At 47.2% G+C, this 17,740-nt stretch overlaps 1 protein-coding gene across 1 annotated transcript in view; it reads left to right on the top strand.

The window, feature by feature from the left end:
• LOC309889427 (rapamycin-insensitive companion of mTOR-like) overlaps positions 1-17,740 on the top strand; it is a gene marked incomplete at its 3' end in the record, with an annotated part of 222,386 nt that overhangs the window by 114,910 nt on the left and 89,736 nt on the right. The gene's annotated exons all lie outside the window — the stretch shown is intronic.

Here is a 17,740-nt window from a genome sequence, read left to right as displayed (position 1 = left end):
TCAGGGGTGAATTTCCAAAACGCTGGAGTTGCCCACTGCTCTAGAAACCTGCCCATATCCTCCCATACTCCCTGCCACTCACAACTATCCTGCCTCAGGACAGATCTCTGGATGAGATTCCTAAGTAGCTTTTTTACTTTAAACAAAACCTGAAGCACATTCAGGAGACATAACAACAAGACCATGCTGGTCTGAGTATCCCAAGGATATTCAATATTTTGGCGAACGATTGTAACAAGCTTGGAGGATAAGAGGGTGGTGAAGGAGAAAGGGAGAGTGATCGAGTAAGAAAAAATATCTTCCCCTTTCCCCTCCACAGATTGACTCCCTAATGAAAAAAGGCAATAGGTGTAATAGTTTCTGAGATACGTTTTCCAAAGTATAGAGTCGACTATGTTACTGAGTACAAATACCAAGTTAGAGTCATGACCAGAAATTTCATCCTCTCATAAGCCACTGTTACAACACACAGTACCATAACGATCTTAAACCTGGGCCCAGAGAGAATAAACAACATGACAGAGCACATACGGAAAATAATGTGCTATAATACTCAATTTGGAAAACAGGCGCAGCAGAGTTGAGATTAAAGCAATCAGCATTATGACAAGTGACTATTAAGCAGGTCTAATACTTATACCAATATTAGTTTACCACACTCTGGTCAGATCTGCCATTATCTCAACCCTTCGGACTCCACGTTGGGCGCCAAAAAGACTGTTGTGGTTTAACCTTGTTGGCAGCTAAACACCACACAGCCATTTGCTCACCCTCTCCCCTCCCTCTCTGGGATGGGGGAGAGAAATGGGAAAGTGTAGTGTTTCCGCTTGAGTGGGCAGCTGAGCTCCACCACAGCCGCTCTCTCACTCCCCCTCCTCAAAGAGGAATGGGGAGAAAATACGATGAAAGGGGCTCAAAGGTTGAGATAAGGACAAGAAGATCACTCAGTAATTATTGTCCAAACAGACTCGGCATAGGGAGATAGTAAGATTTATTGCTTATTACTAACAAGCTAGAGAAGTGAGAAACAAAGGAAAGAAACCAAAAGCACCTTCCCCCCCCCATCCACCCTCTTCCACCTCCTCCCCCTGAGCGGCGCAGGGGAATGGGGGAATGGGGGTTATGGTCAGTCTACAGCGCTTCTCTGCCGCTCCTTCTCGGTCACTCTCATCCCCTGTGCTGTGGGGTCCCACCCACGGGATACAGTCCTTGATGAACTGATCTGGAGTGGGCTTCCCACAGGCAGCAGCTCTTCCAGAGCTGCTCCAGATATGGGTCCGTACCACGGGGTCCATCCCTCAGGAGAAAACTGCTCCAACCTGGGTCCCTCACGGGCAGCAGTTCCTGCCAGGTCACCTGCTTCTGCATGGGCTCCTCTCCACGGGCTACAGGTCCGGCCCGGAATCTGCTCAGGCAGGGGTCTTTCACAGGCGGCAGCCTCCATCGGTGCAGGGCCACCTGCTCCACCGTGGTCTCCTCCATGGGCTTCAGCGTGGAAACCTGCTCCACAGTGGTACTCCATGGGCTGCAGGGGTACTGTGGTGGTTTTACTCAGGTGGGCAGCCGAGCTCCACCACAACCGCTCTCTCACTCCCCCTCTCCTCAAAGAGGAAGGGGGAGAAAATACGACACAAAGAGCTCAAGGTTTGAGATCAGGATGATTTAATTAAAGGGAAAGGGAATGGGGAGGAAAAACAGAAACAAAAGAAACAATCAGTCCGCGCGGAAGCACAGAGAGAGGAAAAATTATTCTCTACTTCCCATCAGCGAGCGATGTTCGGCCACGTCCTAGGAAGCAGGGCCTCAAACGCGTAGTGGTTGTTCAGGAGGAACAGCCCCCTCCCCCACGAGAGCCCCCCCTTTTATTGCTGAGTGTGACATCAGGTGTTATGGAATATCCCTTTGGTTGGTTTAGATCAGCTGCCCCAGCAATGTCCCCTCCCCATCATTTGCCCACCCCCAGCCTGCTGCCTCTTGGGGGCTTGGAAGGAGTCCTGGTGCTGTGCCAGCACTATGCAGCAATAGACACAACACTGGAGTGATATCAGTGCTGTTCCAGCTACGAGTGCAGAGTACAGCACTGTGCGGGCTGCTGCAGGGAAAAGGTGACTCCAGCTCAGACAGACCCAACACAGGGACATCCTGCTTCACCATGGTCCTCACCACAGGCCGCAGGGGACTTCTGCTCTGGCGTCTGGAGCACCTCTCCCCATCCTTCTTCACTGACCTTGACGCCTGCAAGACTGTTCCTCACTCTCACTCTCCCAGCTGCTGTGTGGCGCAGCATTTTTTTTCCCCTGTCTTTAATATGTTCTCACAGAGGCACAAAAAATCATCACTTATTGGCTCGGCTCTGGTCAGCAGTGGGGCCCTGTAGTGGGTTTACGTGGCAAGGTTTTGGTAGCAGGGGGCCATAGGGGTGGTTTCTGTGAGAAAGATCTAGAAGCTGCCCCATGTTTGGGAAGGGCCCCATTGTTTTCCAGAGCTGAGCCAATAAGCGATGTTTCCTTTCCAACTGAAAAGGAAATATTAACAGCATATAAGGGGATTCGAGCTGCTTCAGAAGTTGTGGGTACAGAAGCACAGCTCCTCTTGGCCCCATGGCTACCTGTGTTACATTGGAGGTTCAAAGGGAAATTTCCCACTATACACCATGCAACCAACGCTACGTGGAGTAAGTGGGTAGCATTACTTACACAGTGGGTTTGAATGGGGAAAACCTAATTGCCCAGGAATCCTGGAAGAGATCATGGACTGGCCGGAGGGCAGGGATTTCGGAGTACCAACAGAAGAGGTAACTCGTGCCAAAGAGGCACCACCATATACTGAATTGCCAGAAGACAGAAAGCAGTATGTGTTGTTCACTGACAGATCCTGCCACATGGTAAGGAGCCATAGGAAATGGAAAGCTGCTGTGTGGAGTCCCACACAACTAGTTGTGGAGGCCATGGAAGGGGAAGGCAAGTCGAGTCAGTATGCAGAAGTAAAAGCCATCCAGCTGGCCCTAGAAATTGCTGAATGAATAAAATGGCCAATACTGTGTCTCTACACTGACTCATGGATGGTGGCAAATCCCCTGTGGGGGTGGCTGCAGCAATGGAAACAGAACAACTGGTAGCGGAGAGGTAAACCTGTCTGGGCTGCTACACTGTGGCAAGATATTGCTGCCTGGGTAGAAAACCTGACTGTAAAGGAACATCACGTAAATGCCCACATGCCCAAGAGTTGCGCTACTGAAGAACATCAGAACAACGAAGAGGTGGACCGAGTGGGTTGCTCCTGCCTTGGGAAATAGCAAACCCACTCGTAGGATTGTCTTCGCCCAAGGTACACCTGGTGGGTGATGCAAAAGGTTGGGGTATCAGGTGTGTGCCTCAAGGAGATTTAACCTTGGGAGAAAAACAATCTGTAATCTAAGTTGTGTGTTGTAGGAGGACACTGCAGAACCAACCACAAGTCAACTTTGCAAGACAACGGGCAAGTGCAACAGTGATGTGAGCTAAGCTGGTACTGGCATCCAGAAAACCAACTCCGCCTGCCCTGAGTGACCACTTTGACAGACGAAGCTGAAACCATCAACAGTTTTTATGAACATTTTGGGTAAAGGCCTATGGAATGAAAAGAAGTACAGATCTATCGTTATTTTAATGGACAGGGAACAATGGTGATGAGAATATCTACATACTAAACTATGTGGGACCTGAGTGTGACACAAATGTCATGGAATAAGGGGTGGAGGTTGTGCTGGGTCTGTCTGGGATAGAATTGCTTTCCCTGCAGCAGCCCACACAGTGCTGTACTCGGCACTCGTAGCTGGAACAGCACTGGTATCACTCCAGTGTTGTGTTTATTGCTGCATAGTACTGGCACAGCATCAGGACTCCCTCCAAGCCCCCAAGAGCCAGCAGGTTGCGGGTGGGCAAGTGATGGGGAGGGGACATCGCCAGGGCAGCTGACCTAAACCAACCAAAGGGATATTCCATAACAAATTATGTAATGATGTCACACTCAGCAATAAAAGGGGGCCTCTCATGGGGGAGGGGGCTGTCCTCTTGAACAACTGTTATGTGTTTTGAGGTCCTGCTTCCCAGGACGTGGCCGAACATCGCTCGTTGATGGGAAGTAGAGAATAACTTTTTTTTTTTTTCCTTTCCCTCTCTGCTTACGCGTGGCCTTGTTGTTGTTGTTTTTTCTTTTTTTTTTTTTTTTTTTCTTTTTCCCATTCCCTTTCCCTTTAATTAAATCATCCTGATCTCAAACCTTGAGCTCTTTGTGTCGTATTTTCTCCCCCCTCCTCAAAGAGGAGGGGGGAGTGAGAGAGCGGCCGTGGTGGAACTTGGCTGCCCACCTAAGTAAAATCACCACAAGCCCCCAGCACAAGAAGGATGTTTATCTGTTAGAGCGAGTCCAGAGGAGGGCCACAAAAATGATCAAGGGGCTGGAGCACGTCTTCTGTGATGAAAGGCTGAGAGAGTTGGGGCTGTTCAGCCTGGTGAAGAGAAGGCTCCAGGGAGACCTGCTTGCAGCTTTTCAATACTTAAAGGGGTCTTATAAAATAGATGGAAGAGGACTCCATCCATTATCAGGTAGATAATGATAGGACAAGGGGGAATGGTCTTAAACTAAAATAAGATAGATTTGGACTAGACATTGGGAGGAAATTCTTCACTGTAAGGGTAGTGAGGCACTGCAACATGTTGCCCAGAAAGGTTGTGGATGCTCCATCCCTGGAGGTGTTCAAGACCAGGTTGGACAAGTCCATGGGCAACTTGATCTAGTGGGTGGCATCCCTGCCTATGGCAGGGGGGTTGGATTTATATTGCTTCACTCATGTTTTTGTTGTATATAATCATCCAAAAATGTTACTCACCTTCTAATGCTAAGCTGACTACTGAAATGATTTCCTTGTTCAGAGACACTCATTACAAAATGGCTACCAAATGGCTTCACGGCTCTGGGTAGCTGTTAAAGGTATATGAGGGCAACAAAACTGGTAAAAGTGTTGGAAGGCGTGTCCTGTGAGGAGAGGCTAAGGACAGTTGGGTTGTCTAGTCTGGAGAAAAGAAGGATAAGAGAGAACCTTGTTGCTCTCTACAACTCCCTGAGAAGGGGAAGCACAGAGGACTGTTGATATCATCCAACTGTGAGCGAGATAGCTTGTTGTATTCATATGATCGATTTGATAGTAGAAATGTCTGTTGTGTTCTCCTTGTGTTGTAGATCTGTTGCTAGATTCCCCGCTGTACTAGCAAATGAGTAATTTGAAGCAAAGCTTCTGGGAAACACCTGGCTGCTCTGCTAAGCACTACAAAGATGGTTTTCCTTAAACTTTTCTGGCTCTAGAAACAAGGGTTTTTCCCTGCAGAAGGAAGACAATGTTAGAAAAGTTGCTCTAACTACAGTTTTTCATACGTGTGTAGAATAAAATGTTTTTGATGCACATTCTAACTGGGCAGCCTCATTATGTCATTGCTACAGAAGTGTTAAAATGGGACATGGTAGCATTTCTGCAGAGTACACGTTACTCTGTTCCAAGTTACTACCCACAATATCAGGCAACCAAATAGAAATAAATGTTCATTTTAGAATCATAGAATCATAGAATCATAGAATATCCTGAGTTGGAAGGGACCCTTAAGGATCATCAAGTCCAACTCTTGACACCGCACAGGTCTACCCAAAAGTTCAGACCATGTGCCTAAGTTCACAGTCCAATCTCTTCTTAAATTCAGACAGGCTCGGTGCAGTGACCACTTCCCTGGGGAGCCTGTTCCAGTGTGCAACCACCCTCTCTGTGAAGAACCCCCTCCTGACGTCCAGCCTAAATTTCCCCTGCCTCAGCTTAACCCCGTTCCCGTGGGTCCTGTCACTAGTGTTAATGGAGAAAAGGTCTCCTGCCTCTTGACAACCCCTTACGAGGAAGTTGTAGACTGTGATGAGGTCTCCCCTCAGCCTCCTCTTCTCCAGGCTGAACAGGCCCAGTGACCTCAGCCGTTCCTCGTACGTCTTCCATTTTCAGTGGCATGCCAGAGACTGACTGGGTGATCTTGTGTCTTTCCTGTCCATATAGCGAGCATAGTTTTTGTAGAGGATTACCTTGGGTGTGTAACCATCTGCACTTTTAAAATTAAAACTTAGAAGCATGTTTTTAGTCATTTTGGAAAGTTATAGTTGCTGCTTTGCTCTTCAGAGAATAGAGGTTGAACATTCTGGAGAGCTCTGACTGCTTACTTCTGATCTTTCTTGTAAGTGTGGATATGCTACAGGTCCAAGAGTGTTGTGAGCCAGGGAAATTCCTACCCTTAACCCGCAACAGGCCAAGGAGTAGAAATTGGCCAAACTGTATTTTCAGAGAAACCAAATTATGAAGATGTTATTTTGTTATAGTATGAACTATTTGTAGCATTGCATGGGGTTGTTATGGCCAAAGTGCAGGACCCAGCACTTAGCCATGTTGAACCTCATCCCACTGGTTTCTGCCCATCGACCCAACCTGTCCAGGTCCCTCAACACTTCCCCCCAACTTGGTGTCTGCAAACGTATTGAGGGTGCACTCAATTCCCTCATCCAAATCATCAATAAAAATATTAAAGAGGATGGGCCTTTTCCCCAACAGCCTTTCTCTCCTCCACCAGGTGGGTTACCTGGTCATAGAAGATGTGGTTGGTCAGGCAGGACCCGCCTTTCATAAACACATGCTGGCTGGGCCTCATCCCCTGCTTGTCCTGCACACGTTGTGTGATTGCACTCAAGATAATTTCTTCCATCACCTTTCCTGGCACCAAGGTCAGGCTGACAGGCCTGCAGTTCCCTGGGTCCTCCTTACAACCCTTCTTATAGATGGGCATCACATTAGCAAGTCTCCAGTCATCTGGGACCTCTCCTAATGACCACGACCACTGATAGATGATGGAAAGCAGCCCAGCAATCACATTCGCCAGCTCCCTCAGCACCCTCGGCTCTTGGGTGTATTCCATCTGGCCCTGTGGACTTGTGACAGTCCAGGTGGAGCAGCAGGTCTCTGTTTCCACCTGAATCGGGGGGGGGGGGGGGGGGGGGCAGGTGTCTTCTGCTCCCTGTCCCAGACTTCCAGGTTGGGAGGCTGAGTACCTCGAGAATAAGTGGTGTGACTAGTAAAGACAGATGTTATGAAGGCATTGAGAACCTCAGTCTTTTCCTTATCCTTAGTAGTCACATTCCCCCCTGCGTCCAGTAAAGGATGGAGACTCTCCTTCTCTTACCGTTAATGTATTCATAAAAACATTTTTGGTTATCCTTTACCACTGTGGCCAGGCTGAGCTCATGCCTTTCTGATTTACTCCATGTATGCTGTCAACTTCCTTGTACTGTCCCTGAGTTGCCTGTCCCTATTTCCAACGGACATAAAGTCTTTTTCTCCCGGACACTCAGCAAAAGTTCCCTGTTCAGCCATGCCAGTCTTCTTCCACGCCGGCTTGTCTTAAGGCACACAGTAACAGTCTGCTCCTGCGCCTTTAAGACTTCCTTCTTCAGGAGCGTTCAGCCTTTCTGGACCCCTCTGCCCTTCAGGACTGACTCCCAAGGGACCCTCCCTACCAGCATCCTGAACAGTTCCAAGTCTGCCCTCCGGAAGTCCAAGGTAGCAGTTTTACGTAATTCCCTACTTGGTGCTGGATGTAATAATCAGTTCCTTTTTATTTGGATGTGGTATTGCAGCCTTTCTATTTTGTCTGGCCATTGCCTGGAAGTAGATTGCTGTTACAGTGACTTTTTCATGGACTGACTAATTGATCTCCAGAAAGATTCAGAAGATTTTGTCCTTAGAATAGCTGATTACAATTTCTGACCATCTTAGAATAAGAAATTAAAAAAAAAAATCAATTTGTATGGGTTGAAATTGTCTCACTCTCCAAAGTGTTTACATTCTCAGATATCTATTGAAACTTTTTTTTTTTAACCTTGTGTAATGGGTTTACGTGCCAAGATTTTGTCAGCAGGGGGGCCATAGGGGTGGCTTCTGTGAGAAGAATCCAGAAGCTGCCCCATGTTAGATAAGGGTCCCACTGCTGGCCAGAGCCAAGCCAATAAGCAATATTGTTTGCGCCTCTGTGAGAGCATATTTAAGAAAGTGTGTGTGGGGGGGGGGGGACAAACAAACAGCTGGGGAACAGCAGCTGGGAGAGAGAAAAGTGAGAAACAGCCTTGCAGGCGCCAAGGTCAGTGTAGAACGAGGGGGAGAGGTGCTCCAGGCTCAGAGCTGAAGTTCCCCTGCAGCCTGTGGTGAGGACCATGGTGAAGCAGGCTGTCCCCCTGCAGCCCATGGTGTACCATGGTGGAGCAGGTTTCCACGCTGCAGCCCGTGGAGGAGACCACGGTGGTGCAGGTGGACCTGCACTGATGGAGCCCACAGCCTGTGGAGAACCCCTGGCTGAGCAGATTCCAGGCTGGACCTGTAGCCCGTGGAGAGGAGCCCACGCAGGAGCAGGGGATCTGGGGGGAGCTGCTGCTGCCCGTGGGGGCCCCAGGTTGGAGCAGTGTGCTCCTGATGGATGGACCCCGTAGTACGGACCCATATTTGGAGCAGTTCTTGAAGAGCTGCTGCCTGTGGGAAGCCCACGCAGGATCAGTTCAGCGAGGACTGCATCCTGTGGGAGCGACCCCACGCTGGAGCAGGGAAAGAGAGTGACCGAGAAGGAGTGGCGGAGATGAAGTACTATAGACTGACCGCAACCCCCATTCCCCCATTCCCCTGTGCCGCTTGGGGGAGGAGGTGGAAGAGGGCGGATGGGGGGAAGGTGCTTTTGGTTTCTTTCCTTTGTTTCTCATTTCTCTAGCCTGTTAGGCAATAAATCTTACTATCTCCCTACTCTGAGTCTGTTTTGTCCGTCACGATAATTGTTGAGCGATCTCCCTGTCCTTATCTCAACCCTTGAGCCCTTTACATCATGTTTTCTCCCCCTTTCCCTTTGGGGAGGAGGAGTGAGAGAGCGGTTGTCTCTCTCTTCAGGAGCATTAAGCCTTCTTGGACCCCTCTGTCCTTCAGGAGTGACTCCCAAGGGACCCTCCCTACCAGTGTCCTGAACAGCTCAAAGTCTGCCCTCCGGAAGTCCAAGACAGCAGTTTTACTGATCCTCTTCCTGACTTCACCGAGAATAGAGTACTCTACCATTTCTTGGTCACTCTGCCCAAGACAGTTCCCGATAACCACATCTCCCACAAGTCCTTCTCTTTTTTAAGCTTTGAGATTACTATGGTTACAGACTTGCTCCAACTGACTGCACAACTAATTCTGATATTAAGGATTATTGACCCAAAGCAGTGCACATACAGGAAAGGTTGCACTTTTACTTACAGAATCTGTCAATGGTAGGCAGTTGAGAAGAGATATCCTGATCATTTCTATTCACTATATTTCAAAAGACTGCCAAAAAATAGTTGATCTCTGATCTTTCCCTAGACATTGCTATATCCACATATAGATGAGAGACCAGGAATTTAAAGTATTAGAACTCAGCAGTCATAATTCAGGCTGAGACCATATGTAGTGGGTTTACGAGTGGAACCACCACACCATAAAACATCACTGACATGAGAAGGCATCAGTGTATCTGTATGGGGTTTACATGGCAATGTTTTGGTAGGAGTGGGGCTGCAGGGTTCACTTCTGTGAGAAGAATCCAGAAGCTGCCCCACCTCAGGAAAGAGCTTCAGAAGGGACCTGCTGCTGTCCACAGCTGAGCTGATGAGTGATGCTGGAAGAGCATATTTAAGAAATGGAAAAAACTGCTGCACAACAGCAGCTGGGAGAGCGAGGAGTGAAAAACAGCCCTGCAGACACCAAGGTCAGTGAAAAAGGAGGGGGAGGAGGTGCTCCAGGTACCAGAGCAGAACTTCCCCTGCAGTCTGTGGAGAGGACTATGGTGAAGTAAGCTGTCCCCCTCCAGCCCATGTTGTACCACAGCGGAGCAGATCTCCACGCTGCAGCCCATGGAGGTGCCCATGGTGGTGCAGGTGGACCTGCTGTGATGGAGGATGTGGCCCATGAAGAGCCTTCACAGGAACTCCGGGCCCATGGAGAGGAGCCCATGCAGGAGCAGGTGATCTGGCAGGAACTGCTGACCATGGGGGACCCATGTTGGAGCAGTTTACTCCTGACAGATGGACCCTGTGGTATAGACCCATATTGAAGCAACTCTCAAAGAGCTGCTGCCTGTGAGAAACCCATGTAGGATCAGCTTGAGAAGGACAGCATCCCATGGGAGGGACCCCATGTTGGAGCAGGGGAAGAGAGTGACCAGGAATGGTTGGTGGAGATGAAGCATTAGGGACTGACTAAAGCCCCCATTTCCAATTCCCCTGCCACACGGGAGGAAGAGGTAGAAGAGGATGGATGAGGGGGAAGAAGTTTTTAGTTTGCTTTTAGTTTCTCACTGCTCTAGTTTGCAATAGGCAATAAATTATATTAATCTCCCTGTGTTGAGTCTGCTTTACCCATAATGGTAATTGGTGAGTGATCTCCCTGTCCTTATCTCAAGCCTTGAGCCCTTTATCATTATATTTTCTTCTCCTCTTCCTTTGAGGAGGGGTAGTGTGAAATATGTTCATCTGATTCGTGTCAGTATGGAACAATGCTAGGGCCGCATGGTATGATGAATGTGACCTTCTGTCTTACATACCCTTGTATAACCACAAGTCTAAGAAAAACAGAGTGGTTAATGTATATAGTTCTTGTATCTTGCAAAGGAATGTTTTAGCAATTCGTGTCAACAGAGAGCTTGAAGGGAAATGTATTTGTAGGCTTTCCTTGAAGTCTCTGATATCTAGGGGGTTTCAGAATAACTGCTAACTATTATGACTATTGCATGGGACACTATGCAAGTCTCTGATATCTGGCCAGGAGATTAAAGAGACGGGGAGAGCTGAAGAACAGCTAAAAGACAAAGCTTGCAGGGGACGCTGCACAAGTCTCTGACATACAGCCAAGTTGGACAAAGGAGAAGGACAAGAGGGAGGAAGACTATGAGCCTTCAGCACGAGAGACCCCCAGAGTTTTTTTTTAGATAGCAAAGCAAATTACACAACGTTGCTTAACTTGTCAGAAGATAAATAAGAAAGTGTTTCGACAAGCAGCCACGAGAGGGAGAAAAAACCAACAACAAAAAAAACAAACACACACACAAAAAAAAAAAACACAAAAAAACAACCAACCAACCAAACAAAAAAAAACAGCTTATAGGCCTTTTGAGAAAGTTCAAGTTGATTTCACTGAATTGCCCAAAGTAGAGAGGATAAAATATCTATTGGTAATAGTAGATCATTTAACACAATGGGTAGAAGCTTATCCCGTAGCACGAGCTACAGCACAAATGGTGGTTAAAAATTCTATTAGAACACCTGATACCTAGATATGGGATAATCCAGTACATTGATTCTGATCAGGACACACACTTTACTTCTAAAATAATAAAGTTATTATGTCAATCATTAGGTATTCAGTGGGAATACCATACTCTGTGGCACCCACAAAGCTCAGGGAAAGTAGAAAGACTGAATCAAACAGTAAAACAACAATTGGCTAAATTAATGATTGAGACACAAATGCCCTGGACGAAATGCTTACCATTGGCACTTTTAAACATAAGAACTAAACCACACAGTGAGACTGGATTATCTCCATATGAAATGTTATATGGCATGCCTTATTCTCAAGGGATGCCTCCAGGGAACAATTTAGTTGAGGATCGTAGCATCCAGAAATATATAATTACTCTTGGAAGGAGATTACAAGAGCTAAGAGAAATTGGAATGATGGCTCAAACACCACGTTTAGGATTTCCTATTCATAAGATACAACCAGGAGACAAGGTCTTAATAAAAACCTGGAGGGAAGAATCATTGAACCCCCGATGGGAGGGACCATACCTTGTTTTACTTACTACTGAAGCAGCTGTGAGAACAGCAGAAAGGGGTTGGACCCACACATCCAGAATAAAAGGACCAGTAACTACCGAAACTTGGAGGGTTGAGTCTGCTCCTGGGGAACTGAAACTCAAGCTAAAGAAGAACTCATATTCTGGCAACGAGGCTCTGCATGAATTAAGGATGCCAAATAAAGGGGACAAGCCTGAAGGGAGGAAAGGGAGAAGGCAAGACCGGGGCAGGACCCTCCACTGCGGTGCGTATGGTCTACCGAGGGAAGCAACCCCTATGGGTATTGACCGCCGAGTGAGAGGGCCTTGACCGGACTTCTCCCACACTAAGGTCAGGTTGTCCTGAGAAAATAACATAAGAACCTTTTTTTTAAACCCATATAAAATTGTGATTCGTTTTCCAGGAGCTGGATCACCTTGACAAGCTGAACGGTAACACAAGCCCGAATCAACCCTGAAAGCAGGCCCAACCCCTTGATTGAAGGCGTTTGCCTATTATGATTCAGCTACGTGGGCAGAAGACAGATCCTGGGGCTATAGGACCCCAATATATATGCTTAATAGAATAATTAGGTTACAAGCTGTAATAGAAATAGTTGTAAATAAAACCGGAGATGCACTTGGAATAATTGCAAAGCAAAATACCAAGATGAGAACTGCTTTGTATCAAAATCGCTTAGCTTTGGATTATTTTCTAGCACAAGAAGGAGGAAAATTTAACCTTAGTAATTGCTGTTTAGAGATTGATGATGAGGGTGTTTCTTCCTAGTAGCTGGTAGAATGCTATGTTCTGGCTTAGGATGAGAAGAGTGCTGATAATATGCTGATGTTTTAATTGTTGCCAAGCAGTGCTTACACCACGCCAAGGACGTTTCAGCTTCTTATGCTGCCCTGCCAGCGGGCAGGCTGGGGGTGCAAGAGCCAGGAGGAGGGCCAGATTGATCGGGGTTAGGCTGGGCATCGGACAGCGGGTGGTGAGCAATTGCATTGTGCATCACTTGTTTCGTACACATTATTACTAGAAGTACTATTATCATCATTATTGTCATCATTATTATTGTTATTATTTTCTTGTCTTTATCTCAACTCACAGGCTTCACTTTCCCGTTTCTCTCCCCCATCCCAGAGAAGGAGGAGGGGAGGTGAGCGAATGGCCATGTGTTGTTTAGCAGCCCGCTGGGTTAAATCACAACAGAAAGAAAAGCTGTAAATGAACTTGTAAAAGAAATGAAGAAAATTGCACATGTCCCAGTTCAAATTTGGAATGGAATCGATCTAAAAGGATTATGAAAGGGGGCTTTATGGGTGGTGATTGGTTTGCTAAAATAAGGGTGGTTGTATTGGGGATATGTGGAGGATTGTTAATAATTCCATGATTGTATTACCAGACTAATACACTCAGTTATACAAGGAATGCAAATATTTGCGGTACCCGTTGACCCAGAACCAGGGAAAGAGAAAACCCATTCCCTGATGATAATAAAAACAAAGATCCAAAATTGGTATCAATTTGGCAAGTATTGACATGGATTAGAAAGGAAAACACGAATCAATACCATGAAAAAGGAGATGGGGGATTGTGAAATGTGTTCATCTGATTCGTGTCAGTATGGAACAATGCTAGGGCCACATGGTATGATGAATGTGACCTTCTGTCTTACATACCCTTGTATAACCACAAGTCTAAGAAAAACAGAGTGGTTAATGTATATAGTTCTTGTATCTTGCAAAGGAATGTTTTAGCAATTCGTGTCAATAGAGAGCTTGAAGGGAAATGTATTTGTAGTCTCCTTGAAGTCTCTGATATCTAGGGGGTTTCAGAATAACTGCTAACTATTATGACTATTGCATGGGACACTATGCAAGTCTCTGATATCTGGCCAGGAGATTAAAGAGACGGGGAGAGCTGAAGAACAGCTAAAAGACAAAGCTTGCAGGGGACGCTGCACAAGTCTCTGACATACAGCCAAGTTGGACAAAGGAGAAGGACAAGAGGGAGGAAGACTATGAGCCTTCAGCACGAGAGACCCCCAGAGACCCCCAGAGGGACCACCGGAAACTGATACGCATGCTCCAGTAGGAGGGTTTGGATTCCGGAAACTAATTATAATAACCCTGTTTTTTTTAGAAGTAGTAATGAACATATATTAGCCTAGGAGCATAAAAATCAGCTGCTTGACGTAACTGGTGTGCGTCTTGGTGGAGCAGAGACTCCCAGCGCACCCAGCGCTGTTTGCTTACCTCTATTCCTTTAATAAATCGTAAACTTTGTTTATAGTCCTATTTTGAAGACTGAGCCATTTATTACAAATGGGGGCTCATCCGGGATGGCTTTGGTTCCTGAATTCTGATTCAGAAGAAGAGGCACCCCACCATTTGGTGGCTCCTGTTCGAGTCAGGTCGGGATTAATGCCATCTTGAACCTGAATAAAGGTAAGCAAAGATTTTGATTTTTTTATGAGCTCCCTTGCCGGCTGCAGCACTGTATTTTGCCCGTAATTCTGCGCGCGAAGATCCGAACAAAGACGACGGAGTCTTAAGTGTTTAAGGAGTATACTGTTCGGTTGGGTGGGATTCGGTTGCCTGTGTGTGTAAGAGTGTGACTGAGACGGAACTTAGTTCCGAAGCGAGTGTGGAGGTCTTCTAACCGCGGTTCCAGTCTCCTGTGAGGGACTTGGCCGGTGAAGGACCGAAGCGATTCCTATAGGATTCGTGGGTGGGTGATAGGTCCTAAACCCCCTGCAAGACACTCTTACTAAGGTAACCAAGGGCTGTGGGAATTGCCATAGTAAAATTCCTAGATGGGTCAGACAGAATTGAAGACCAAGGATCAGAAGAAAGGGAGAAAATTACCAGACATACCACCAGAAAGTCCATTAGGAATAACGATTAGAAACTGGAACAATAGGGGCCCCAGAAAATGAAGGAGTGAAATTAAAAATGGTCCAGTATTATATGATAGAATGACCAAAAGAACCTTTAAGACCCCATGTATTTTGGCCGATATTTGGGTCCACGGAGGACTGGGTCTGTCAGGCTTTGAACATTAATGTTAATAGTAGAATACCCGTGGATCCGGAAGAGAGCAAGTATGCTGCAGCTGAAACATGGAATTAGAAATTAGAGAGCGATTGATTAAGAATGAATATGTGCTACATTTGCAATGTACTGTGCCTGTGCTGCGCTTAGACCTCCAGATAACAGGAACCCCTCGGACCCCGAGAACCAGGTCAAAACAACCTCATGGTTCGGACTTTAACCAAGGGGTCTGAGATAAGGAGGACTGTTCACAAAGGGACAGGTTATGCATATGTATAAGTGTATTGGGAAACTTCATGTATATGTAACTCTTTACTGGATATAACCAAAGCAAGTTGCCACGTCAGGCATGCACGACTTTGGTGAGGGTACTCTCCCCCCCCCCCCCCCCCCCCCCCCCGCCCAGCGCTGAGTAAACATACCTACTTTACAATCTTACTGATTGTGGAGTCAGCTTTCTGTGAGTCATTTTGGTGAGCCAGGCAGGAGACACTCTGCTCAGCTGCGGGATCAGCTGTGGAGCGGACGCCCCTAGGTGCACCCTGAGTGTTTTGCTCAGAGGGGACTCCACTCTCAGCCGCTCACTGCAGGAGCAGACAAAGACCTCCTGAAGCTGTGGACAAACTGTATGTTTTCAGCTGCTGGAGGGATACTAACCGGAGTGTTAATAATTGTATGTCTTATTCTTAAATGTCCATGTATTTTGTATTGAAAGTATTTGTGTAAGTGTAAGGGTTTGAAACAAAGTGGAATAAGTCACTCCACGAAGAACACAGTCAGAGACGATACTTGTTTGGTTGGTTATCATTCTAAATTATATTCTTGTGGTATGAATGAGATGTGCTAGAGGCCTCTCTGTGTGATTGCGCGATTGTGCTGTGTGAGTGAGACGCAGCATTGCTGCGACGCGAGTGCGGAGTTCTGATCTGCGGTTCCGTATTATTCGTGAGGGGAGTGGGCGGAGACGAACGAAGTGCGTGACAGACCGAAAAGAAGGGCTGTTTTATCCAAGTTTTGATTGGTGGTGCCCAATATATGGGCCTGGTGGTGTATTCCCCTGTGCCGCTTGGGGGAGGAGGTGGAAGAGGGCGGATGGGGGGAAGGTGCTTTTGGTTTCTTTCCTTTGTTTCTCATTTCTCTAGCCTGTTAGGCAATAAATCTTACTATCTCCCTACTCTGAGTCTGTTTTGTCCGTCACGATAATTGTTGAGCGATCTCCCTGCCCTTATCTCAACCCTTGAGCCCTTTGCATCATGTTTTCTCCCCCCTTTCCCTTTGAGGAATGGGAGTTAGAGAGCAGTTGTGGTGGAGCTCGGCTGCCCACCCGAGTAAAACCACTACACCTCGCCGGTGTATTTAGGAATTCCATTATCATGACAGTTAGGAGAGGTCATCTTGATGAAAGCAAAGCACTTTCAAAATCTGTAAAGAGAAATACATTTTGATTGTATTCTGAAATGAAATGTGTAGAAATTTATGCTATGTAAGGCTGCTTAAATTACATATTTTCTTTTGATTTTTATTTGTCATGTAAACATACTTGTACTGTAATATCTTTAGAGAGTGGTTCATCTTTAGAAAGTCGTGCATATAATTAGTTAAGATGCAAATTTGTCTCAATTAGGTGTTAAGACATGTTTTGAAGATCTATGTCTATGGATTAACAGTGTAGCAGTGGAAGAAATACTGTCTACCTGTTTATCTTCTAGAAAATTTTAACTAAATTAGGTTACTTTTTTAGGACTCTGTAGTGGATTTACGTGGCAAGGTTTTGGTAGCAGGGGGCTATAGGGGTGGTTTCTGTGAGAAAGATCTAGAAGCTGCCCCATGTTTGGGAAGGGCCCCATTGTTTTCCAGATCTGAGCCAATAAGTGATGTTGTTTGCGCCTCTGTGAGAGCATATTTAAGACAGGGAAAAAAACGCTGCGCCAGACAGCAGCCGGGAGTGAGAGAACAGCTTTGCAGGTGCCAAGGTCAGTGTAGGGGGGTGGGAGAGGTGCTCCAGGCGCCGGAGCAGAAGTCCCCTGCGGCCTGTGGTGAGGACCATGGTGAAGCAGGATGTCCCCCTGCAGCCCATGGAGTACCACGGTGGAGCAGGGTTCCATGCTGCAGCCCGTGGAGGAGACCACGGTGGAGCAGGTGGCCCTGCACCAACGGAGGCTGCCGCCTGTGGAAGACCCCTGCCGGAGCAGATTCCGGGCCGGACCTGTAGCCTGTGGAGAGAAGACCACGCAGGAGCAGGTGACCTGGCAGGAGCTGCTGCCCATAGGGGAGCCAGGTTGGAGCAGTTTTCTCCTGAGGGATGGACCCCGTGGTACGGACCCATATCTGGAGCAGTTCTGAAAGAGCTGCTGCCTGTGGGAAGCCCACGCCGGATCAGTTCATCAAGGACTGCATCCCGTGGGTGGGACCCCACAGTACAGGGGACAAGAGTGACCGAGAAGGAGCGGCAGAGAAGAAGTGCTGTAGACTGACCATAACCCCCATTCCCCCGTTCCCCTGCGCCGCTCAGGGGGAGGAGGTGGAAGAGGGTGGATGGGGGGAAGGTGCTTTTGTTTTTTTTTTCCTTTGTTTTCTCACTTCTCTCGCTTGTTAGTTGTAGGCAATAAATCTTACTATCTCCTTATGCCGAGTCTGTTTTGCCCATTACAATAATTATTGCGTGATTTTCTCGTCCTTATCTCAATCCTTGAGCCCTTTTCACATATTTTCTCCCCATTCCTCTTTGAGGAGGGGGAGTGAGAAAGCGGCTGTGGTGGAGCTCGGCTGCCCACTCGAGCGGAATCACGACA

This window comes from Aythya marila, assembly GCF_965140915.1.
Source record: "Aythya marila genome assembly, chromosome: W".
Lineage (NCBI taxonomy): Eukaryota > Metazoa > Chordata > Aves > Anseriformes > Anatidae > Aythya > Aythya marila.
This window is presented reverse-complemented; position numbering and strand designations above follow the sequence as displayed.